Source organism: Oryctolagus cuniculus, chromosome 14, assembly GCF_964237555.1.
Source record: "Oryctolagus cuniculus chromosome 14, mOryCun1.1, whole genome shotgun sequence".
Lineage (NCBI taxonomy): Eukaryota > Metazoa > Chordata > Mammalia > Lagomorpha > Leporidae > Oryctolagus > Oryctolagus cuniculus.
Genome location: NC_091445.1, coordinates 27,465,285 through 27,491,664, shown reverse-complemented (window position 1 = coordinate 27,491,664; position 26,380 = coordinate 27,465,285). Strand labels below are relative to the sequence as shown.

Genomic DNA, 26,380 nt, shown 5'->3' with positions numbered 1-26,380 from the left:
TTTCATGTAAAATAAATAAATCTTTTATAAAAAAGTTGCATTTCAACGTCTGATCAAAGCTTAATATTACCAAAATATTAAGCATTTCTAATATGGAAATAAGCATAGGTTATAAGTTAAGGTGGCCATTTGTCTCAAATTGCCTGGGATGTTCTGATGGATGCCTGTTGGGTCTGGTTGGTGTATCTTCTGACTGCTCTCTCCAACCACCCTGCAACCTTTCAGTCTTCAGTATCTTCTGGTTTAAACCACAATCTATTTGATACCCAACATCGTACAGTGGAATGCTTGCTGAGAAAAAGAAAGAAAACTTGAATGAAGATCAGATGATACAATGTGAAATACAAGTACAAGTAGAAGAAATGGAGAATAGGTGCAGATTCTCCCTGACAAACTTCCAGTTAAGGTACACTTGCAGAGCTCTGGTTTCCACCACCAGTGTATATCTGGCAGATAATCCATTCAGGTAGTGACTGGGGCAGCGCTGGAGGTCAGTGTTTACTCAGGGCTGTATTGCTCTCAGTCTATGTATTAGAAACTGCTCCCTCTCAATTCCAACTGTTCTCTTCTCCCAGCTCATTGTTCAAAACAACTTCTCAGAAAATGGAAGGCAAAGCCACGAGGGTCAGGAGAGGGGATTTTACCAGTGCTCAGAACTTCAGTGAGAATTCCAAAGACTGGGCTTTGCTCCAGCACTCTGTTGTGGAATGATCACAGAATGGGCTGTCAGATTATCTTTGTTCTTTGATCATAAAGCAGAACTGATGGCTGTACTTTGCTGTTGCTTTTCAAGGATGAAAAGAAGATATGGGATAGGGAAAGAGGTAAAGACCATATGGAGATTTCCTCCCATTGTATAAGGAGCCCTCAGGGTGCCTTTTCCTTATTTAGAGATTTCACACAAGCAGCTGAGTACTGAGTGACAGTTTTCCAACCATGATGCCCGACCCCTACCTTGGTTCATTGAAGTTAGCCAAAGGGAGCCTATTCCACACTGCCATACTATTCTTTGCCAGCAGATGTAAATGAGCAAATTAAGATGGACAACGCTCAATAACTTCAGAAGGTAAGAACATGTTGTACAGTAACCCCTGGATACTGAAGACTGAGGATAGCAAAACCACAATTGAGGATTTACAGGTCCCCCCCCCCGCCCCCCTCTCTTCCCTTCCCTTCCCTTCCCTTCCCTGCCCTGCCCTGCCCTGCCCTCCCCTCCTTTCCCCTCCCCCCCTCCTCTTCTTTCTCTTCTCTACTTCTCCCCATGTGAAATCAAAGCTCAAGAGAGGTTCTAAAATTAGAATAAATTTGAGATATCCATTCTTTTTCTCCACATTTTCTTTCCGTAATCTCCCTTTTTCTTTGTCCTGTTTCTTGGGATGAGCTTAGAGACCTTGGCATGTACCTCCCATCTTTTACATTACATCTAATAGCCATTGGTACACTTTTCCAAATGCAGTACCCTCTGAAATTCATTCATATGCAGTGAGATGGAACAATCAAGGGAACACACTTTTTTTTAGTGTAGAGATGTCCTTGATGTAGTGGTTTCTATTTCATGCCAGTTTTATTATGTGATCTAAAAAATAATCATGTGTTCAAATATTATATCCCCAATGTATAGATGAGTAAACTGAGGCTCAGAAAGGTTTAAAGTGTACTCTATTTAGGTCATGTAGTTAGATTTGATTACTATCAATTAAATTTATCTTTTCAACTAGCTTCATCAAAAATGTTTCTATTTAGATCAATGGAAAGTAAGAAACAAATCTAAAAGATTTTTTTTTAAAAATCAGGAATGTTATTTAAATTGCTGTACAATCTGTAATCATTAATTCTTGAGAAACAGTATCTTCTATGAAAAAAAATTCAGGGGCCAATATTGTGGCACAGCGGGTAAAGCTGCTGCATGCAACGCCAGAATCCCATTTGGGCACAAATTCTTGTCCTGACCGCTCCACTTCTGATCCAGCTAACTGCTAATGTGCCTGGAAAAGTATTGGAAGATGGCCTATGTGTTTGGGCCTCTGCACTCGTGTGAGAGACCCAGAAGAAGCTCCTGGCTGTTGGTTTCAGGCCCAGGCCTAGTTGTGATAGCCATTTGGGGGGGTGAACCAGTAGATGGAAGATCTCTCTCTCTCTCCAAATCTACCTTAAAACAAATAAAACAAATCTTTGAAAAATAAAATTCTTTAAATATCAGACAAGCTATAAAAATATTAGGAGATATTTTAAAGGGATAGAAAGAGTTGCAATTTGTAAAAATCCCAGATATCTTAAAGTATTTTGCCTATCTAAATACAAGATGATTATGGATTTTCAAGTTTTCTTTCTAATGATAATGACACAGTATGGAATTTATTTTTTCAAAAAAAGAAGAGTATTAATCTGATCCTAAACCATTTTAAACATTTCAAGTATTCTCACTAAATACTTGACTATAAAGCAATAAGCTCTCTCTGAAATCATTAATTCTTTTGTATGGGACAGTGAACTAGGATATCAGGTAATAATTTTCCTTTGCACCTATTATTTTAAAATGCAGAACTTCAAAGAGTTTTTTCCATGAAATGCTTCGCACCTAGCCTCACTCAGTTCTGAGAAAAGACTACTCCCACTGGAGAAGACATTTCAGCAGCTCCTCTTTCTTTAATGCTGTCACGGGTGATCAGAGATAATAAAAAAGTATTTACCGCATTATATGCTCTCCATTATGATAGAACTTTTCTATTTGAAAAGTATTGAGCATGTGTGAATTTCACTGCAGTCCAGAAACTGTACTTTTCAAAACCATCTTTGTTACCCAGTTGGAAAGGGTATATTCCGTGTCGTCTGCTTTTTATGGAACACTTGCACATAGTCTTTGAATTTTACTCTGAGAATTGATTTTTTTATACCAAACCATTTATATCTCTGAGATAACACTGAGACTATATATATATATATATTCTTTTTCTTTCTTTTTTTTTTTTTTTACCAAAGCAAAGCTAATAAATGTGAAATCCTCTCTCCACACTCAAGATATCAAGGTAAGGAGGATGCGTTTGAAAAATTGCTTTAATACATCAGAAAATATAAAAATCAATAAGCTATAAAAGCTAAAAAGCTCCTTCAATTTTGTCTCCTTATTGCTCAGTGTAGGTGGCCAGGGCCCGGAGAACAATCCAAGGTTGCAAAAAAGCCATTATACATAGTTGTGTATTGCAGACAATATGTGCCTCTCCGCCAGGGAGGAACAAGTGTGCATCTGCCGAAGAATGGGGAGCCCTGAATGGCTCCTAAGTTCCTACTCGCTTGATTGAGAGCTGGGAAGTGTGCTTGAGAATCTGCCAGTGCAGATTGTAGGGTTTTTTGTCTTTTTTTTCTGCCACTTTTGTGTGGAAATAAAACAGGCCAGCGAAGCATTCCCCTCTCCGTTTTCATCCTCTGCTATTTTTCAGGCATTCAATGTGTAGGGTACTTTGTCAGTGCACATTACTATCAGACTCTGTAAAGGCAGAAAAATGTAGTACTTCATGCTAAATAAAGCCCATTCCTATCATATAGGGCAAGAATAATCTTGCCTAAAAAGTTTTAAATACTTTTTTTCTAGAACCTATAGAGGGCACACAGGGGTTACCAGAATCATATTGTGATGGATATGGTTTAACTGAAGTGTTGCTGGCCATTGGGCTCCAGATATTTTTCATCATGCAACACTATTACAATAAAATTTGAGCAGATGTCATCAATATCTAATTATAACAAATGTATATTATGTTCTAATATAGTATAAATGTTGTACAACATGATTAACAAGTGTAAATACAAAGACAATATAAAACATAAATATACACAGAAGTTCTTCCTTTACCACAAATCATATTGTGTGATGTCCAGAATGTTAGAAACACACTGTGTAGGGCTTTGTCCTTGACTGTTTTGGAAGTATTCAGTCTTTTTCTATTTTGAAGTAGTCAAAAAAAGAAGGCTCAATCTTGTCCCCTTTCTTTTTTCTCTAACGTGGTGCAGGCAGAGCACATAACTTAGTACAGAGGAAGAGCATTGACATTCAATAGGAACCATGCAATCATCTTTACAAAATCATTAATTTCTAAGTATAATTCCAGCTTTTGGTGGCATATTGGCAACTCAGCATGCATCCATTTTTTCTAGTATTCTTTTCTGTTCTGAGGAGGTAAAAATATCTGTATTTCCTAGAGGCCCCTGTAGCTAGAGTTCTGAGTGCAAGTTAAGTTTCAGAGGTATGAGAAACAAAGGCAATAGACAAGGCAGATGCCATCTCACTGATGATTGGGCTGTCTCCTAGAAATTATGGTTTTGGGTATGTGGACATTGTTCTGCAGACTTTCAGCATCTCATCATGAGCTGCATGGGTGTTGAGAGACTGACGACGGATGCTCCTGACTGACAACTAGGGTGGTGAGTTCTTGGTCTAAAGCGTTCTGTTGCTGGTTGTTAGCTTCTTAGCCATTCTGACTCTGATGGAATTATGTTCTCCCTTGGTGACTACGTGTGAGAATTCTTTGAGTCTGTCCTGGATCTTCATTTCTGCTGTCCGTATAATGTGCCTATGTGCTCCAAATCAACGCTATTAAATCACTTTCAGCTTAAAATATATGTGTAATTTCTGTTTCCTGAATTCAACCTTAACTAAAACAAGCATGAAATATGCATCTGACAAATGAAGAACAACAAGGCAAACCTGAGATAAATTTTCCAGGTAGATTATCAGTTTCTTTGTCGACAAAAACCTCAATCCAATAGTGATTCAAATTAGCAATTTAGCAAAATTACTAATTATTATTTGTCACTTAAGTTTAAGGTTGATTATGAATATCTGAAACTTCATATTAAATTCCTGAATATAAAGAGACTATTGTACTGGTACAGATTGAAATTTGAAAGCCAACACAACCTCAATCAAAGAGACAAAATGTAAACATATAAGCAGTCAGACAATCATGCCCCCCAAAATTTTTGTGGCTATTTTATACTATTAAATTATATGCTAAAATAAAATAAATGTTAATAGTATAAAAGTTACTTGGCTTGAAAATACAAAATTAGGCTGGCGCCGTGGCTCAATAGGCTAATCCTCCGCCTGCGGCACCGGCACACCAGGTTCTAGTCCCGGTCGGGGCTCCGGATTCTGTCTTGGTTGCCCTCTTCCAGTCCAGCTCTCTGCAGTGGCCCGGGAGTGCAGTGGAGGATGGCCCAAGTGCTTGGGCCCTGCACCTGCATGTAAGACCAGGAGAAGCACCTGGCTCCTGGCTTCAGATCAGCGTGGTGCACTGGCCGCAGTGCGCCGGCCACAGTGGCCATTGTGGGGTGAACCAACGGAAAAAGGAAGACCTTTCTCTCTCTTTCTCTCACTGTCCACTCTGCCTGTCAAAAAAAAATTTTTTTTAATTTTAAAAAAAGAAAATACAAAAGTACACCAGTTAAGGAAATTGTGTGCTAACCTGACCTATCACTAAGGCTTGCTGATTTCCATTCATTTTATGGTTTACCTAGGCACTCTATTCTTTGTTATAAAAAATAATAGTGTATATCTTTATACACTGTATTTGCAGATATAGGTTTCACAATTCTGTAGAATCCAATTTTGAGTAATATTACAAGTCTGAATAAAGTGACATCTTAAAAAAATTAAACTAGAAAATCAGTGATTTTAAAGTAAATGTAGAATACACTAAATGGTAGAATCTGTACAGTTAAATTTATGTCTAATTCTCAACATTGAGCAGTCAAATATAAATTTTCTTCTAGTTTAACAGAAAAATGATATATTTAATTAAAATTTAAATATAATGTGTCTATGAAATATGTTTAGTTAGATAATTATAAAATAGCTCTATGAATATTTTGTATAACATATATAGTAAATAGTTTCTTAAAATCCTGTAAGAGATTATGAAACATTTTCCCATAAAAGAATTAAATGTTTTGATGTTGTGTACGATATTCCTAATACTGCCATTTATAAGATAGGAGGAAAAGGGGGTTGGCGCTGTGCCGATAGCTGCCCCTTGCAGTGCCGGCATCCCATTTAGGTACTGGTTAGAGTCCCGGCTGCTCTACTTCCAATCCAGCTCTCTGCTGTGGCCTGCAAAAGCAGTAGAAGATGGCCCAAGCCCTTGGGCCCCTGCACCCACATGGGAGACCCGGAAGAAGCTCCTGGCTCCTGCCTCGGATCAGCTCAACTCCAGTCATTGTGGCTAATTGGGGAGTGAACCAAAGGATGGAAGATCTCTCTCTCTCGCTCTAGCTCTCGCTCTCTGCCTCTGCCTCTCCTTCTCTCTGTGTGTAACTCCAACTTTCAAATAAATAAATAAATCTTAAAAAAAAGATAGGAGGAAGAAAAATATAAACCTAAATAAGAATGCTATAATCTCTGTAGTTAAAAATCCATTAGTGTCAATTCATAACTTCCTAAAGCAATAATAACTATGCCCAAAGAGCCTGAAGATTTAAAAAATATTAAGTGTAAACTTTCATGTCAATAAGAAGTAAGCTCATTTTAGAATCTGAGGTACTTATAAATATATGCATAATCAAACACACATATAATTTCTATTGATCATGTAATTAATAAGGTTGTCACTGTCTTCATAGTTCAGATAGCAGATTTTATCTGTCTAGTCATCTTTATTTGTTGTTCTTTTTTTAATACATTAACTTATTTTATTTGTTTGAAAGGCAGAGGGATAGAGATAAAGAGAGAGCCAGGGAGATATCTCTCATCTACAAAAGCCCATAAAATTATTAATCTCAGTCTACCACATGGGTTAAAGAAGCCCAACTACTTGAGCCAATACCTGCTGCCTCCCGGGGTGCACATGAGAACCTTAGTGGAGGCAGGATTTGATACTAGGTACTCAAATATGAGATGTGGACATTTCAAGAGGCATCTTAACTTCTATGCCCAATGCCCACCCCTTTACTTTGTTCTTTAAAGGCTAATATTAAAGCAATTCTAAGCACACAAAATACATACTTGTATTCAAGTACATATACTAACACTAACCCCTATAGACCAAATCCTTAAAATGCAGTTTACCAACTAGGTTAGGCCAGAAGAGTATATCATGATCACAATAAGGCATCACAGAGAATCCTCTTAAATATTTCATTCTTCCTACAAGTTTCCACCTCTCAGAATTTCCTCTTCTATTTTTCCCAACACAGTCTTTCCAACTCCTGATTTACTGTTCTTTTTGTTCATATTACGTAATTTTCCTTAGAGATCCTTCTAGTCTATCCTTTTGTGGCACAATTTAGCTAGTTCTTTTTTAATGCAAAGGGAACAAACTTTACGTATTTCATATATACGGTCTTAAGAGCATAACAGCACTTCCCATCATACCTCCCCTCCCTTGCAATTGGAGACCATTATGCTTGAAATAAGCCAGTGCCCCAAAGACAAATATCGTGTTTTCCCTGTTCCATGGAAGCCTCTTCTTGACTTGTCCAGTTCTCCTTTAGACTTGCTATCTCACTCCACACAGACCTGGAAACCAAATTTATTGTACTTCTGAAAGGCAGCATATTGGGGTGATTGCAAATATCAATGGCTTCTAATATTTTCCTTATTACTCATAGTAAATCCTCAATCATCACACTGAATTATATTGTTTTCTGAATAAGGGCAATCCACATAGTTTAAATAGAAGTTAATTCATTGGAAGCAGAAAAAATGAATAGTGAAAGTTACTATATAATATTTACAGTCATTAGATAGTTTCATTTTGGCAATAAGTGTTTCCTCCTGGGCATAAAGTGGTATTATATATTGCCTTTGTATGTGTGTCTACTACTAGTGGTTCTGATTTTGGACAGTATAAACAATGAGGGTAAATTAATTACTAAATAAGCACAAAATTTGTCTCATGAGCTATTCTTTTCAGTTCACCAGAAAGGGACAAAAATAATGTAATGTGGCATGATCAAATTATTTTTTAAGCTTTGTTTATTTATTTGAAAGTCAGAGTTACACAGAGAGAAGGAGCGGCAGAGAGAGAGAGAGAGGTCTTCTACCCCTGGTTCACACTCCAATTGGCCGCAATGGCCAGAGATGCGTCAATCCAAAGCCAGGAGCCAAGAGCTTCTTCCAGGTCTCCACGTGGGTGCAGTGGACCAATGACTTGGGCCATCTTCTACTGTTTTCCCAGGCCATAGCAGAGAGCTGGCTTGGAAGTGGCGTGCCAAGGACTCGAACCGACGCACATTGGGATGCTGGCACTGCAGGCAGCACCGGCTCCAATTTATTTTTTAAAAGTTACTAGAAATAAGGTGATTTTAAATAGTACAGGAAAATGGATGTTCATTTTGATTAAAAATATTCTAAAATCTTTGCATAATTTTTCCATAATAAATATTTTCTTGAAAATTTTGAAAAGTCATTATGTGTGTGAATTTCAAATAAATCCTGCACCAAAATAAACATCCCCTTTACTTGTAAAATCCATGAAAATTTTCAAGTTCCCACATACCTATGATTAGTATCATAAAGTATATACTTGAAGATTAAAATAAGAAACGAACACTACTATGCACCCTTTAATTAAAGTAGAAGAATTCTGTTGTGACATCTATTCCCCTCGTGCTTCCTTCAAGGTCATCAGTGGTTCCCATTTGTTACTGCACTGCAGCTTTATAAAATTGATTGGCAAAAAGATGATGAAATCAAAATTGGCATTTGCTTCTCAGGACTGAATTCTCAGCACAATGTCTAACAGAATGCTGAGTTTTACTCAAATAAAAATAATTCTTCTTTAATGGTTTATTTATTTATTTGAAATGTAGAGACATTCTGTTCAATGGTTTACTCACCAAATGGTCATAACACCCAAGCTGGGTCAGGCCAAAGCCAGCAGCCAGGAACTCCACCTGGGTCTCCCATGTGGGTGACAAGAACTCAAGTACTTGGGATATTATCTATTGCCTACCCAGCCACATTAGCAAGAAACAACCAGATATGTGATGTGATGCTGGTGTCACAGCAACAGCCTAACCCACTAAACCATAAGACTTCCCTGATACCACTTAATATTCTGCTTTTCAAAAGGAAGAACAGAAATATTTATAATTATTTGCTGTGAGAGAGCAACATAAATAATTAAGTCAATATTAGTCACAAAAGTTTGCATAATATGCTTTTAAAAAGTTATCATTTTGACCAGGAAAAAAAACTCAAGGGGATAGATGGAAGGAATCTAAATACACCTGCACCCACTTATAACAAGGGTCCTCCATAACATTAGGGGAAAAAGGAATTAGAAAATAAGTTTATGTTAAAGACCCATCCATGCATAATTTTTCATAACACGCATTTCCATGAGCTTTTGAAGACCTCTTGTATGGATGGATTCAAAACTTTCTTGAACCTAAATAAACTTATCTTTTAATTACATTTTTCCACAATTGTTTTGAAGTACCCTCATGCTTTGCCTTTTAAAGTTGCAGTCCTCTTTAAACTCTAACTAGAAACTCATTCTTTCTTCTTTCATCATTTGCAAAAAATAAATGCTATTAAATGGCTTGGTATAAGCAATGATAAGTGAAATACTTGTTAAACTTTCTCATAGTTTTCTAATACTTCCTTTCATCTAGGCTTCCAAAAGAAGCTACAAATCCCTGTCTTAGCTGTTCTAGTATCATGCAAGGACTCACTATGGTTTTTGATCAAAAATTAGTGTTGCAATACCAGCTTTAGTGTGTGGTCAATGACATAATCAAATTACTTGTTCGCATTTTCTCATATAAAACATAAAATAATGTCTTCATTGGGAGAAGTTAGGAGACTAAAAACAGATGCATGAAAAGTGTACACTGTACATTAATGAAAAAATTCGATGATGGGGGGATGAAGGCAGGTGTTTGGTGCTGGTGTTAAGCCATCACTTGGGATGCTCACATCTCATGCCTTGGTGCCTGGGTTCTAATCCTGGCTCTACTGTCCAATAGTTTTCGGCTACTGTGCACCCTAGGAGACAACAAGTAATGCAGCCTTGTTTCTTACATGGGTGGTACAGGGGCCAAAACACTTGGGCCAGCCTCTGCTGCCTTCTCAAGTGCAGGAAGCTTCATTGAAAGCAGAGGAGCAAGGACTCAAACCAGACAGTCACATGTGGGATGTAGGCATCCCAAGTGAGACAACTGTGCCAAACACTTACCAGACTTTTAGATCTTGCCCATTTTATTATGTTGACATTATTGTATGTATGTTGACATTTTTGGGTTGTCACAATTACCTATGCCTTCTACTGCATCAATTAGGTTTTTAATCAATACAACATTGATATCACTGTGATAGCTACTGATGAGCTTATGGCATAGTGTGGAATGGAATAAAAATTATTTCATGTGTAAAATAAATTCATAGAATTATTATAAGGACTAAAAGAGATGATCAATTAAAAAAAGTGGCAGGATGCTTGGCACATTTCACAATGTAATCCTGCTTAAAGTGAACATTTCCAGTGTGAGACTAGCAGAGGTCAATATGCAGAGTAGCTGAATATTTGACACAGTTAGGGAATGGCAAAATGCTTAATGGTTCTATAACACTATGAAAATCTTTTGTTAGAGGTGCAAATAATATTTGATAAAATAAACATGCTTTGATAAACCTTACTAAGCATTCCAAAGATAAACCAAAATTATTTTTGGCTTTTAACTTCATTAACCATGACTCCCTTCCAATAATTAAGGTAAATAGGACCTGAATATGTCTATGTGTATGTGTGTGTGTGTGTGTGTGTGAGAGAGAGAGAAGAGAGAGAGAGAGAGAGAGAGAGAGAGAGAGAGAGAGAGATGGAAATATTTGCAAGGAGAAAGAAAAACTGCAGGGAGAAAAGAATAGCTACTTAAAGTCAGCCTCTGTTCCTTTCTTTGTACTCATGGAAGCTTTCTGTTTAGATTCCATCCTGCTGGTGAACTAAGCCATTCCCCCCCAACAACAGCTCTCAGAGACTGTCCATCACCATCATCCCTCCACTCAAAATGATGAAGATTCCTTATTTTCAAGAGGAAAAATTCTCATTTCTAAATGTTGCTTTTCCTACTTCTCAATCTGGATTCAGTTTAGCTATCACTAGTCCTCAATATGACACTCTTCCTGGAGATTAAAATACCAAAAAAACCAGGTCACTCAAGTGGCTTATTCTGTGTTTCCCTTTCTTGAATACTTCTCATTCTAAAAGAAAAAAAAAAAAAGAAAAAAGACTCGACAAGTAATATTTGTAGGTTTTTAGGTGGTACAGTGCAATGTTTCCACATTATACATGTATACATAGCATAAACTGGTTAAATCAGGTAATTAGATTTTCTACTCTTTCATACATCTTTAAAAATTCAATTTAGCTCATATTTTACCCAAGTCCATTCATCGACACTCAACAAGCTTTGTTCACTTTTTAAAATTATTGAAATAATGGTACATTCATCTTTACAATACACTGTCCAAAACTTCTACATTTAGTGCTTTGTGCATATACTACATCTCCAGTCAAGGAGATGCATTTTTCTAAGTCACAAATACGATTTTACTGTATTTACAATAACTAGTGCTTTGAGTACCTAGTAGATACTTAATATTCATTTAGCTAATTAAGTTCATTTGTAGTCTAAATAGTTGAGAGCACATTATAAGATTATAATTTTATTCTGTCCGTAAAAGAAAAAGATCTTAGAAATGCCGTTTTGACTCCGTCACTCCTCTCAATCTTCACATGATTTGTAAATGATGTAGGAATACATTAGCACACAACATATAGAGCGGATCACAGCTTACAGCTACGCACTGTTAGTAAGTCAATAAGAAAACTTACCACTTGCATAACATAAATGACTATAATATATCCTGGTAAATATTTCTGAAATGTCAGGGATATTCAAAGAGGATCCCCTTTTACCTTTGTATTGCCTCATTTGTGAAATTAAATATAAAAGCAATATTCTATGTATTATTATTATTCATTTATTATCATTTATATTTATTATCATTTATATACATTTATTATATTAATAAATATATATTATAGTATATTATATTTATTATATTATATATAAAATCTATAATATGTATAATATAAATATATTGTATATAAATATATTTATATATTTATTATATATTTTACATATTATATGTTTATTATTTATTATCATTTATATTTATTTACTTATTATTATTTATTAATTATCATTCAAAAACCTCTGATATAAGGAAAATTATTTCACGGCAATTCAGATTATTAGTTCACCAGACTGAAAGCCAAAGTCCTCCTGTTAATGTACCTAAAGAGTAATTTGTTAAGATGCTAATCCAGGGGTAGGTATTGGCACACAGTCATTTATGTCTTAGGATGCCCACATCCCATATCAGAGTGCTGGTTCAAGTCCTGGCTCCTCTGATTGCCATCTAATTTTCTTAATGCACCCTGGGGCACAGTAGGTGGTAGCCGAAGTTCTTGGGTCCTGGTTATTACCCACATGGGAGACACAGATGGAGTTTGTGGCTCCTGGCTTCGACCAGGTGCAGCCCTGGCTGTTGTCGGTATTTGGGGTTTGAAATCATAGTTGTATGGTGTCTGTCTCTTTTTCTTTGTCTTTCTCAGTTTCTCTTTCTCTGTTGCTCTGCCTTCCAAGCAAATGAAAATAAGTAAATAAACATTGTTAAACCTAATGGAAATCCCATCGTTTCCTTTGGCATACAAGCATAAAATCAGTTTAATTTTTCTTATTTTTTATATTTTGTATGCCATATATCAGGAGAAGTTGAAAGAAAAATGTATATTTTGTTGTTTGATGTCAGATTATACTTCTTTCGAAAAGGAATAATTAAAAGGACAAGTATAACTTACCTGTAATAAGTTGTGCACAAACTCACAGGGCCAATTCTGAGTCATTTGCAGTAATGGAAGAGAATAATGTTTGAATATCTAAAATAACTTCTGTTTGACTTTGAAATATATTCTAGAAGAGAATATTTCATGTTCTAATTGTGCACTGATATTACAATGAACGTATATTCTCTACGTGCTTCATGTATTGTATTACATATTATAATAACTCATTTACATTGAGAAAGCATAAGCATGTTATTTTAGTGGCAATACATTTACCTTTGTTTTCTCACATTTAGGCAGGCATGTCTGTAAAAATTAATGTATGCTCAGACTACAAATGCACGAACCTTAATTTTTTGTCTAATCAAGATAATAAGTGTCAACTTATTTTTTGTTGTTGTTGTTTTGTTTTGAAAACAGACTGGGGCTGGTGCTGTGGCTCAGTGGGCTAATGCCCTTGCCTGAAGTGCCAGCATCCCATATGGGCGCCAGTTCGAGACCTGGCTGCTCCACTTCCTGTCCAGCTTTCTGCTATGGCCTGGGAAATTAGTGGAAGACAGCCCAAGTCCTTGGGCCCCTGCACCCACATGGGAGACCCGGAGGAAGCTCCTGGCTCCTGGCTTCTGATTGGCACAGCTCCGGCCGTTGTGGCCGATTGGGGAGTGAATCATTGGATGGAAGACCTCTCTCTCTCTCTCTCTCTCTCCCTCTCTCTCCCTCTCTCTCTCTGCCTCTCCTCTCTCTGTGTAACTCTAACTTTCAAATATCTTTTTTAAAAAAAGAAAAGAAAACAGACTATATAATAAGTAACTTAAGCTTTAGGTAATAGCTTATCTAATATGATAAAATGATACTAACATAAGTGACCAATTAATATTGTGTAAATATTTGCAATGCTAAAGAAAAATAACTTAGATTGATTTATGCATTGTACAGTTCCTTTGTAGAGGGATTCACATTTTTACTTATGTTTATTTATTTGAAATGCAGAGAGATAGGCAGACAGATCTCTTATCCCTTGGTTCAATCCTCAAATGCCTGCAACAGCTGAGAGGGGATCAGGCCTGAAGCCAGGAGACAAAAATTCAGTCTAGAGCTCTTACAGGGATGACTGGTCACCCGAGTAGCTGGACAATCACTTGCCGCCTCCCAGAGTGTGTATTAGCAACAGGCTGGAATCAGGGGTAGAGCCAAGGCTTAAACCTAGGGCACTCTGATATGGGATGTGGGTATTCCAAGCAGCAACTTAACCACTCCAGCAAATTCTCACTCTTCGTTAACCTTATGATACAGAGATAATGAACTAATTTCTCCCAGTATTTTCATTTCATAAATTTATTATTTATAAGAACAGATTTCATATACACAGTTGTAAGAGCATATGATGTTTCCCTCCTACTTTCTGTCTTCCTTCCTCTTATTTTTCTTTTAACATACTTTCAATTTACTTTATAATCACAAGCTTAATCCTCCAGTATATAAAGATTTGATGTAGAGAAAGTAGAAAGGCCACTGTTCCTCAGAAGTATAGCAAGGGCTATAAACAATAATCAGATCTCAAAATGTCAATTTCACTGATACATTATACTTTTTTATACTCTATATATTAGTTACCACAAATTAGAGAAACATGATATTTGGCTTGCGGGGTCTGGCTTATTTCATTAATGTTAATGGTCTCCAACTGCATCCATTTTGTTGCAAAAGACAGGATTTCATTCTTTTTTATGGCTGAGTGGTATTTCATAGTGTATATGGACCACATTTTTCTTATCCAGTCATCAGCTGATGGACATCTGGAGTTAAGCTGCTATAAACATGGAGTATAGATAATTGTTTCATATGCTGATCTTATATCCTTTGGGCAAATTCCCAGGAGCAACAAACAAATTGGAATTGTTGCCTTCAAGCTAGAAATGCTGTAATATAGATTAATCTTTTAAGAATGTCATTTTCCTTTCCAGTTTTTGGCAAAACTTTCCTATGAGAGCCATAATTATTATTATTATTTTTTTTTTTTGACAGGCAGAGTGGACAGTGAGAGAGAGAGACAGAGAGAAAGGTCTTCCTTTGCCGTTGGTTCACCCTCCAATGGCCGCTGCAGCCGGCGCGCTGCGGCCAGTGCACCGTGCTGATCCGATGGCAGGAGCCAGGTGCTTCTCCTGGTCTCCCATGGGGTGCAGGGCCCAAGCACTTGGGCCATCCTCTACTGCACTCTCAGGCCACAGCAGAGAGCTGGCCTGGAAGAGGGGCAACTGGGATAGAATCCGGTGCCCCGACCGGGACTAGAACCCAGTGTGCCGGCGCTGCAAGGCAGAGGATTAGCCTAGTGAGCCACGGTGCTGGCGAGAGACATAATTATTTAACAAGGGAGGAACTAGATACTTGCTTGTACTGATCTTTACTCTTCCTACATTGTTGTTGGGGACAACAATGACTTTTCTTCATTGGAGAAAATCTATTCCACAGCACAATTGTAATAGGATTGCACTGTATCATTGAACAATTATTTTAAAGCTATTTCCATATTTACTGATTTTTCTATATCCGATATAGATGCACAGAGGATGATATGAATTGCTTGGACATCATGATGGAGCTACTACAATCCCACCAGCATTTAAAGTGATTACCTAGTTAATTCAGAAATAAGCATTCATTAACTTTCTTTTTAAAAGATCATGGATTTCTGAAAATTCAATCTGTACATTTAGTCAAATAATCAATTACCTTTTAAAAATTATATGTCTCTAAATTAAGTAGTGTAGCTAGATTTCCCACATCTTAACTAGCATTTTTTATGTCATGTTGGTAAATTTCTCAGTTCCAGTCCAGATGATGGGCAGTAAGCCATACTGAGTTGAATTGTTTTGATGTAAATGGTGCTCAGGGTAACCTGCGGGCCCGAGGCAGAGCTGAGCAGTGAAGTGCCTGTTCATGTCCAAGTTTTCATTTTACCTGATTGCAATTTCAGAGTCTCAATAGTGTGTTGATAATCGACACTTAGGAGTGAAATGCCTTTCTAAACAAAGAAACCTTGCCATTAGAAACTTAAAATCTATCCTGTTTGTGTCCCATTTACATGTAAAACTCCCATGAGTAAAATAGAATAAACAGTTTATTTCACTTAAGTTTGTCATGAAAAGGAAGTGTAATATTTGATGACAAAGCTTGTAGTGTTATCTTCACCACCAAAGAAGTTATATTTGATTAGAAAAGTTAATTATATGCATAAAGAGAGCCGAGATGCTCCCAGCTAATTACTCACAAAGGGAAATTAAATCTAATTTTCCAACTGACAGTTGCTATCTGGCAATATTTTTGTTAAGCAAAACAAATTCCAGTATACCATAGTGGGAGCTCTAGAATGTTAAGCAGGGCAATCAAATTTATATGAATTATATTAAAGACCAATGCACATGTAGGGTAACAACAGGTTAGCACATTTTTCAATGATATTTTCATTTTTGCTTTTGTTGTTGTCTTTTAGCAGCTAAACTAAATCACAATAGTGCATTGCAAGATTCCTTAGAAAGTGAATTTTTTGGCTGCCTTGACATTTGTTCAAAAAGACTCTCCTCCAGAAAAACTAAAGGGAGAAACCCACACAGGAGATTGAAGCCTGCTGCACAATTGCTTCATACTGATGATCTTAGCTGTCTCTGTTTTTAGTTTTCATTATTGACACAGAACCTTCTCATGCATTTCATACTGGAGAAAGGCCTTAAAATATGTGCAGAATATTTTTACTCCTAATAAGGAAAATATTGTAGCAGTTCATGTCAAGAATGGAACAAAGAGAGAATTAACAATAAGAAAACTACAAAGAAAAATGCCATTTTAAGGATCCTTTAAATGTTTAAAAATACTTGGATATAAAGGTTCAAAACAAAGAACTTCACTCCAGTGACTGTCTCAGAAAAGGAATGACCTCCATCCAGCCAAGAGACATTAGTTGTGAAGACAATGGGAAGATTATACTCTGAGTCTGAATGAGCCCAGCTTGGCATGCTAAAAGAAGATGTTCCCACACAGAAATCCTGGTCAACCACATTTGGAGATGGCCCCTTCTTCCTTTGTTTAGAGTACACATGCTCATTCATAGTCACACAGTGGCCTAAAGACTAGCCCTTGTCTTGTTTTCAAGTCCAGTGGCAGATGGCCACTTCAAAGTGCCTACACCATTTTTGGCAGAAGACAATAAACCACAGCTGGGAATGGCTACCGATTTAGACTCATTCCGCAGGGATCTCCGTTCATTTCCAAGTGAACAAAGTAAAACTCTGCATTTAAGATGGATCGTAAGTGTTGCCCTCATGACTGTAATTTGCACAACCTTCCAGAAAAACATGTTCTACAAGGTGTCCGGGATCCAGTTTTTGCAGGCTCTGGCAATGCACTTCACCTAGTCCTTAGTACAATAGACATCTGGTTAAGAACCAGAAAAAACGAAGTGAAATTAAGAAACACTTAAGATTTATGAACATTATAGTTTATCCCATATGAAGTCATTGCTTGTCAAAATAATTAAGACACACAAACACATCTAGAAAGAATTTATTTTCATTAGGGAATAAATTTAAATATAATTATAACATGGGCAGGTAGGTAGCTAGAGAATGAGGAGAAGCTGAGGACTGCCTGTAGCACCTTCCTCCGTGGTACACTCCAAACCCCGTCTTTTTCATGCACATCGGCTGGAAATATCCAATATGACTGTAGGTGCGGCACACCCATTCCTCATCCTGCACCTGAGCCTCAGCTTCCCATCCCGCACCAGACACTGCAACACTTCTGAGATTCCAACACATGCTCTGCCGTTGCACATGTGCCAGAGGCCCCGGCAGTTTCCTAGAGATCACCACTGGTGCTGCAGCCTTGCTCCAAACTTCACCTCATTTGAATCCTCAATTAGGACTTGCCCCAGGTACCACCTTATTCTATAGAATGAAAACCGCAAATCTTGTAAATTGCAGCACTGTCTCCTGAGGTTGCCAGCACTCCCATCTAAGCGGATACTTTCCCTTTGTCTTTAAATAAATCTTACTTTCCCACTCCTGTTTTTCAATTTCTTCTTGAATTATTTCATACATGGAGGCAAGGAACAAGCTGGGCTGTGGGTCATACCTCCTACACAATTATGTATTAATGTTTAATTTTTTAGTGAGTAATAACTAATACATTATCTGTTGAAAAATGTGATGATAATTTATTCATGATCAAATGCGAAAAGAAAAGCCTATGGAAATATGTTGTGTTGCCACAATTTTGCAGTATTATTGAAATCGGACATGACCCCCTAAAATTTACACTGAAATGTGGCCCCTTAAATCTCCCTAGAAATGCTATCCGGGGTGCCATACGATTCCACCACGGGCTTATTACTAAATCCCCGATATTGATAAGCCCAATTCTTGCCTAATACTTAGAGAAGAATTCTAAATACTGGCACAGATAAACGAGGCAGTGTGGTATGTTTTAAGCTTTTATTTAGTGAGAAAGATGCATAGGAGAGTGAGAGCTTTATATAAGAGAGAGAGGTGACTAGGAGTTCATACCGAGCACCAGGTACCAGCCACGTGGATGAGCATCTAGGCCTGTGTCTGGGCCAAGAAGCCTAGAGCACATGGCCCTAAGGCCATATGCCCTGGAGGCGCGGGGCTAAAGCAAGCCCCCCTCCTGACAAGAGGCCAGGGAAGAAGGGCGAGGCCAGGCCAAACTGTGTCCTGTTTTTAACCCACTTCCAAAGGGGAGTGGTTAATTAACCTGATTGGCTGGTGGGCACCCAGGTGTGGCCAGGTAGGGGAATGAGGCCACACAGGGGCATGGCAAAGGCATCAGGTAGGGGCTTGAGGTCACATAGTGGCATGGCAAAGGCATGGTCTTGCAATTCACAAATCTAATCAATTTTAACGTGTATGCCTGCCTACTTCATTATCAAGAAGTTTGCTTGTCTTGCAAAGCATAGGAATAGTATTCTTAACCTACTTACTCTTTTTTAATATCAATTCTGAAAGAGAATACTGTAAGATAATGCATAACGATTGCTAAAAATAACATGCAAATCAAAGACTTATAAATAACTTTTAGATAACAATACATTTTCTTTCTGTGATTATGACGATACCATAATTTTATGCAAAGTTTAAAACAGTTAATAATGGGAACTTGGATACTTTCTGCCAAATGATTATGCAACAAAGTGTTCACTTCAAAGAATTAATGTCAGATATCTCAGAAAAAATTGCCTGCACAGAACACTTAACTGATAAACTGATAAATTAAATGTAACTCATGTGGTTTTTCATATTATTCCTTAAAATGTTTACATGACTCATAATTATTATTGTTATTAAGAGATTTACAGAGGCCACTTAGCATTTAAATAAATAAATACAATTTCTCCCCAAACTACATTCTTCTAGTGACCTTGAACTTTGCATAAGCTGTATACCAGGAATAAACTACTTTTTAAAAAATACCAAATGTCTAGCTCTGTAGAAATCTGTGAGATTTAAATTATTAGAAATAAGCTTGCCTAAATTTCCAACAATATGATTTTTAATACAACTGATTGTATTTGGAAATACAGCAAGGTAAATGGAAATGAGTCATGCATTTGCAGAGAAGTCCAAATAAATGTAGAGTAAGTTTTGGAGCCTATCCTTAAATTTATGCTCAATTTGGCTTAAAGCCCAAACCAAATGTCAGTAAATCCTTCCATACTGACGCTGAGTCCAATTGCATTGTGTTAATGTCTCTCATCTTCTATGATCTCAAGTCCTTCAAACTCTCTTGCAACTCCTAATTCTCTAAAAGTACAAAGATCTTCACAATCCATCAATCTCTCATGGACATATTTTGAGAAGACAATTTCATGTTTGCATGTGGAAGTTATTTTAGCTTTCATGAGACATAATAATAACGGTAATGATAAACAATTCTAATAAGGACATATTCGTGTTCCTGGTACTATTCTAAACATGTGACACAAATGTACTAAATTCAATTTACACATTTTTGGACCATTATTTTTTATTTGTCTAGATGGTGTTTTTTTCCTCTAGATGGTGTTTTTCAGGTTTATAAAGCATTAAATATTACTTCAGATTTTTGTTAATTAATTTCAAGTAGAATATAGAAACATTTTACATTTACATCTGTACATTTACATCTCACTTTATGGTGCTATTGTTTTTCTTTATTGTTATTTTTTACTTTAATTAATTTGCCCATTTGTATAAAGGGAATAGATTTCATATATTTCATATATACAGTTTTTGTTTTTGTACTATGGAAAAACTGCACATAAATTTTTCATTTTTGCACCAAAATTAGCTTGTCTCTTAATTTCATTGTTATACAAATTTTAGAAGTACTTATTTTACTAACATGTATTATACATCAAAAAATACATTGCAAGGTGTTGCTTTTTATAACATTAAGTCATTTGATGTAGCCAAGAGAAAGAAGAAGAGTACATATATCATATTTATAAATTTATTTTATTTTGTCAATATTAGAATTTATCATTTTTTTTTATTTCAGTGGGCTTGAGTTACCTGATACTATTTCCTCTATGGCTTCATTTCCAAAATAGCCTCATCTCTATTCCTTTCTTTTTTTATTTTGATGTTCAAATGCATTAAAATTCCATACAGTATAGCCTAATTAATCAATTTTTGTATATGTATATATATACATATATACATATGCATTTGTATACATATATACAGAGAAGAATACTTTTGTACTTAAATTTAGTTAAGAGAATTTGCAGAAAGAAATTTAAAACTATATTACTTTTTCTAGATAATTTATTTTATTCTAGCTATTTATTGTGGATTTTTATTATGGATTTTTATTGTTATCTGTTGTTACTTCCTGTTATACTGAGTAAATTTTCTTAGTATTCGTTGTAATGTTGGTTTCATGCCAATAAATTTTCTCAGTTTTTGTTTTCTTCATCTTTTATATATAGTTTGTTGGACACAGAATTCATGGTTAAATTCCATTATTTCTTTCAACCTTTGGATATGCCATGCCAGTGCCTTCTGGTGGCCACTGTTTTGAAAGAAATGTTGGTTGTTAATTTTATTGTGGTTCCCTTGTGTAGATTTTAATTTTCCTTGTTGCCATTTTATTTTTTAATATTTCTCTCTATTGCTTGTAACACATCATGTTTATCTGCTTTCCACTAGAATGTCCTCTTCTGTGACTCAAATATATTGCTAATTCATTTTAGATTCTTCAAAAAGTTCATGGGAATTCATATTATGAAAAAAATCACACATGGAATTTAAAGTTTGTACTAAAATAAATTTACTTTTAAACCTATTTGTACAAGCTTTTGAAGAAATTTTGATTCATTAGAGAGACGGGGAGAGAGCAGAAAAAGAGAAAGATAGAGAGGTTCCAGCCCCGACTCATTCTGTAAATGCTCTCAATAATCCACACAGTTGGAAGCTTGGAGGCATCAACTCAACCCAGGTCTGTGGTTGAGACCCAATACTTATGCCTGATGACTCTCAGGTTGCACATTAGTAGAAACTGTAGCTGGAGTCTGGCCTCAGAATCAGCCCTTAAGGCATTTGGATCTGGCTGAAGAGACCATGAGAGTATTTTAGGCATGGAAAGCCAAGAAGAAGGACCTAAATGAAAGATCTCTGTGAGTGAGATCCCAGTAGAAAGAATGGGCCATCAAAGAAGGAGGTACCTTTCTCTGAAGGGAAGAGAGAACTTCCACTTTGACTATGACCTTGTCTAAATAAGATTGAACTCGGTAAACTCAAAAGGCTTCCATAGCCTTGGCAGCTCATGACAAGAGCCTAGGGAGATTACTGACACCATAAACAAGAGTGTCAATTTGTTAAGTCAACAACAGGAGTCACTGTGCACTTACTCCTCATGTAGATCTCTGTCCTTAATGTGTTATCCAAAGTGAATTAACGGTATAACTAGTACTCAAACATTACTTTATACTGTGTGTATCTGTGTGGGTGCAAACTGTTGAAATCTTTACTTAATATACACTAAATTGATCTTCTGTATATAAAGAAAATAGAAAATGAATCTTGATGTGAATGGAATGGGAGAGGGAGCGGGAGATGGGAGGGGTGCGGGTGGGAGGGAAGTTATGGGGGGGAAAAGCCATTGTAATCCGTAAACTGTACTTTGGAAATTTGTATTTACTAAATAAAAGTTAAAAAAAAAAAAAAAAGAAACTGTAGCTGGAAGTGGAACCAGGGCTTGAACTCAGGCACTTGGAAATGGAATGCAGGCTTCCCAAGCAATTTCTTACCTTATAAGTCAAATGCATACCTCTCAGTGTAGTTGCTGATGCTCCTTCATATAGCAGCTTTGAATTCGTCGTCTGAGGTGTCCAACATCTGGAATGACTCTCAAACTTAACACCTGAGTCACATATAGGATGAGAACAAGATACCTGGATTCAGTGCCTGCTAACACATCCTGTTTTTGTTTTTTCAGTGTAAAGGTCATATTTTCCTGTGGGATTTGTTCTTTTGTTTATGTACATCATAATTTTTTGAGACTTGGATATTTTGGATAGTATAGTGCATCACCTCTGTATACTAAAATCTCCCCTTTGGGGAAGAGAGGGTTTTTTTAAAATCTTTTTGTATATTGGTCTTTGTTTATAAATTTACTGACTTGGTTAGACCAACTGTCCACAGTTTATTTCCCCCACATTGTGTAAATTCAAATATTCCTACTCAGGCTGTTTCTTTTGTTCTTATCCAATGGCTTGGCTTCTTAGGACCCATATAAAAAACTTATTCATACAGGCTGTCTTCAAGACACCTTAGGCGGTTGTATTTTCAGGCTTTACTGTAGCATATGTATGTGGCATGCACCTGGTTTTCACCATTCATGGAGTCTAGGACAAAGGTTGCTTTGCTCGTAATTCCTGAGAATGTGTGACTACTTTCTGAGATCAGCAGTTAGTGTGCTTCTATTTCTAGTCCTAGATTCCTAGTATTTCTCCTGGGTAACTTGTTCAGCCAGATTACGGTGACAAGCTAGAGAGCACTGAATCCCTTGCCCAGTAAGAAGCCTGTGTTCCGCAGCTGTACCTGTATGTGACTTGAGAAATACTTCGGATGTTTTGGCTATCAGGACTCTGTTCCTGCGTGGGGGTACCCTCACACATAAGCACCACCTTCCAGACCCCTAGGGAACAGTAGGAATCAAAAAAGCTGCAATTTCCTGTGTCTTTCCCTGGTTCTCTCTGGTTGATTATTTTGCTTGTTTTTATAATAACAGTATCACTGCCTGTGCCCTCTTAAACACTCACCAAAATAATTTTTGTTTTTGAAAACAAAATCATGAACTTATTTAGGTTCTATTCCAAGTCAAGTCACTTCTCTCAGATGGGGCTGTGGATCTCTCCATCCCTATGGGCTGCCTCTCTTGGACTGAACTTCTCCTTCACTGTATCAAAGACTTCGGAGGTGTGAACAGTGCCCCGATTTTGTGTGTTATGTCTGTATTCTACTTTCTCCGTCTCTGGGGAGTAGGTGTGGCTTTGCTTGTTTCCTGGAGATACCAATGCTCTAAGAATGAGTAGTGGATAAGAGATATTAACCTGGAGTAGCAGACAGGAGATATTAACCTCCATTCTCCATGGCTTGTGCTCCTTGGTGAAGAATCTATATCCTACATCCTTGCTGGTTAGGGAGATATTGGGGCTTCAGTGTTCTTGGAATCTCAGAATCCTATTACTGAGTAGAATGAGAACAGGGTGGGAAACGGAGTGTCAGTTTTCTCAGCTGCATGTGCCCATAACAGCATATCTGCACTGTAGAACTGAGAACAGACAGAAGCTGGTGGTTTAATGTCTCAGCGGATATACCCAGAGCTCCAGGCTACAGGTTACTAGGAGAGAGATCCTTGTTCTTCTTGGTCAATCTTGTCCAGTATAGTTTCCAGACAAGAATTTCTGTCATACAGTGTGGGACGAGGAATATTGGAGCTGGTCATGGGTCAAATTCAGCAGCCTCTTACCATTTTAAGGAAATTTAGGGGGGCCAGCGCTGTGGTGCAGTGGGTTAATGCCCTGGCCTGAAGCACCAGCATCCCATATGGGTGCCGGTTCTAGTCCTGGCTGCTCCTCTTCCGATCCAGCTCTCTGCTATGGCCTGGGAAAGCAGTACAAGTTGGTTCAAGTCCTTGGGCCCCTGCACCCGCATGGGAGATCTGGAGGAAGCTCCTGGCTCCTGGCTTCAGATCGGCACAGCTCAGGCCGTTACAGCCAGTTGGGGAGTGAACCATCAGATGGAAAACTTCTCTCTCTCTCTGCCTCTCCTCTCTCTGTGTAACTCTGACTTTCAAACAAATAAATAAATCTTTAAACAAAAAAAAGAAATTTAGGCTGGCGCTGCGGCTCAATAGGCTAATCCTCTGCCTGCAGCACCGGCACACCGGGTTCTAATCCCGGTCGGGGCACCAGATTCTGTCCTGGTTGCCCCTCTTCCAGGCCAGCTCTCTGCTATGGCCAGGGAGTGCAGTGGAGGATGGTCCAAGTCCTTGGGCCCTGCACCAGCGTGGGAGACCAGGAGAGGCACCTGGCTCCTGGCTTTGGATCAGCATGATGCACCAGCCGCAGTGTGCTGGCCGCAGCAGCCATTGGGAGGTAAACCAATGGAAAAGGAAGACCTTTCTCTCTGTCTCTCTCTCTCACTGTCCACTCTGCCTGTCAAAAAAAAAAAAAAAAAGAAAGAAAAATTTAATAAACTTTCCTTAATATTACTCCATTTGTTATATCTTTAATAAACTTTCCTTAATATTACTCCATTTGTTATTATTTATGATAATACCCCAAGATTCTATTTTTTGAAATAATAGTCACCAGCCGAATGGTTGTTTAGGAAAAAGATCGACCATTCTGGAAACATCATCAGTAATATTTATAAATTCCAATAGAAACTGATATTGTTATAATCCCAAATTCCACCTGAATAAACTAAGGTGTAGAAGGAATTCACAATTTTCTTATTAGTGTGTTTCTTAATCTAATGAAATGCTCTGGCACATAGTATTAAATCCAATAACTACTTAGTAAAACATTTGATGAATGAATATGGTAACTATCTGACTATTTTCTTTGAATTAATAGAGGTTGTAAGTCTAGCAAATAGAATCTAAAGTTCTTCAGTGATTTTTACAGAAAAATTACATCAAATACGTGTCAGTGCCATGAATTAACAGTATCATAATTATAAACCAGAGATTAATGAGCATGCCTCACATTGATCCTTTCTTTTAGAATACAGTCTTTCACTGAAGACCATGAAAGTAAATCTTGATCATTTGAAATTATGACCACACTGTCTTTGGGAGAACTTCTCTCAGTGTAGCAGAACTGGGAGTGACACACAAAGAGAGAGATTTGCACTCACCAAAGCATTTACACAGCACAGAGCCTTCATGCACAAGTATATTGAATGACCTGGGGCTTGAGTTAAGTTCAATGCCAGCACCAGAAATGCTTCCCAGAGCTAATAACCTCTCTTGTCTCTGATCTGGGCCAGATGACCTCTTCTTTGGGGATAAAGCAAAGTGCTGATCAAGGCTCTGTCAACCCAAACCATTGCTCTTGTTCGGTGGACGGCTGCTCTCCCCAGGACACACGATGTCAATCATGCTGTTTCTGTGGGATCATTCAGGGAGGCAGTCATGTTGTGAGAGAAAATCAAATGTGTAGGGAAATTCACTTAGGTTCCCTTAAACGAACTGCATGAATGTCAGGCCTCATGTACTTAAAATTTAATAAGAAGAATGACTTTATAATGTTCTTTAACAGAGACCTCCCTGCTGAGGAGAGAATGGGGCTTGTTTGGACTTTTACAATTCAGATTTTCAGGCGTAGGAGAGTGTATTTCCTCTCTCTACTTTCATTATATAGCTGTAGCTTTTAAAAGCAATTATATTTTGAATACTAAAAGTAATAAAATTCGGAATATTTAGTTTGTTTATTTGTGCAATTTTAAAACTTCTATAGACCAAAGTATTTTCCATTTTATTGTGGTTGTTAGTTTTCATGGGTGCAATGATTGGATCCCTCATGAATGGCTGTGTTTGGAAGAGTATTCGGCAAGTGGATTGGCTTTCTACATCTGGCACTTAAAAGAGCTATAACTTTAAATACCTATTTTATCATCTCTGACTAACGGATAATTTTTCTTTAAAATGTGTGTAATAATCATTCCTCCGTATGATTTTTATAAACATTAATATCATCATGTTCATAGCAGTGTTAGCAGTGTTAAATGAATGTAGTGTACACATGTACATACACACAAGTATTTTCATATAATGGAGCAACAGTTTGACTAAGTTGCTGATTCTTAAATGAAGCCATGTTTATGCAATGTTCATTCATATATAATTTATCAATGACATATATCAATATATGTACATATGTAGCATATATGTATATATTGCTTTATAAGTTTATATAAATATATTTTATATGTACAATTTTTAAAGATAGATCTTTAGACAAAAGGTTC

At 37.1% G+C, this 26,380-nt stretch overlaps 1 pseudogene; it reads left to right on the top strand.

The window, feature by feature from the left end:
• The first annotated feature begins 17,560 nt into the window (after positions 1-17,560).
• Positions 17,561-26,380, top strand: part of LOC127492807 (non-selective voltage-gated ion channel VDAC1-like) — an 84,650-nt pseudogene continuing 75,830 nt past the window's right edge.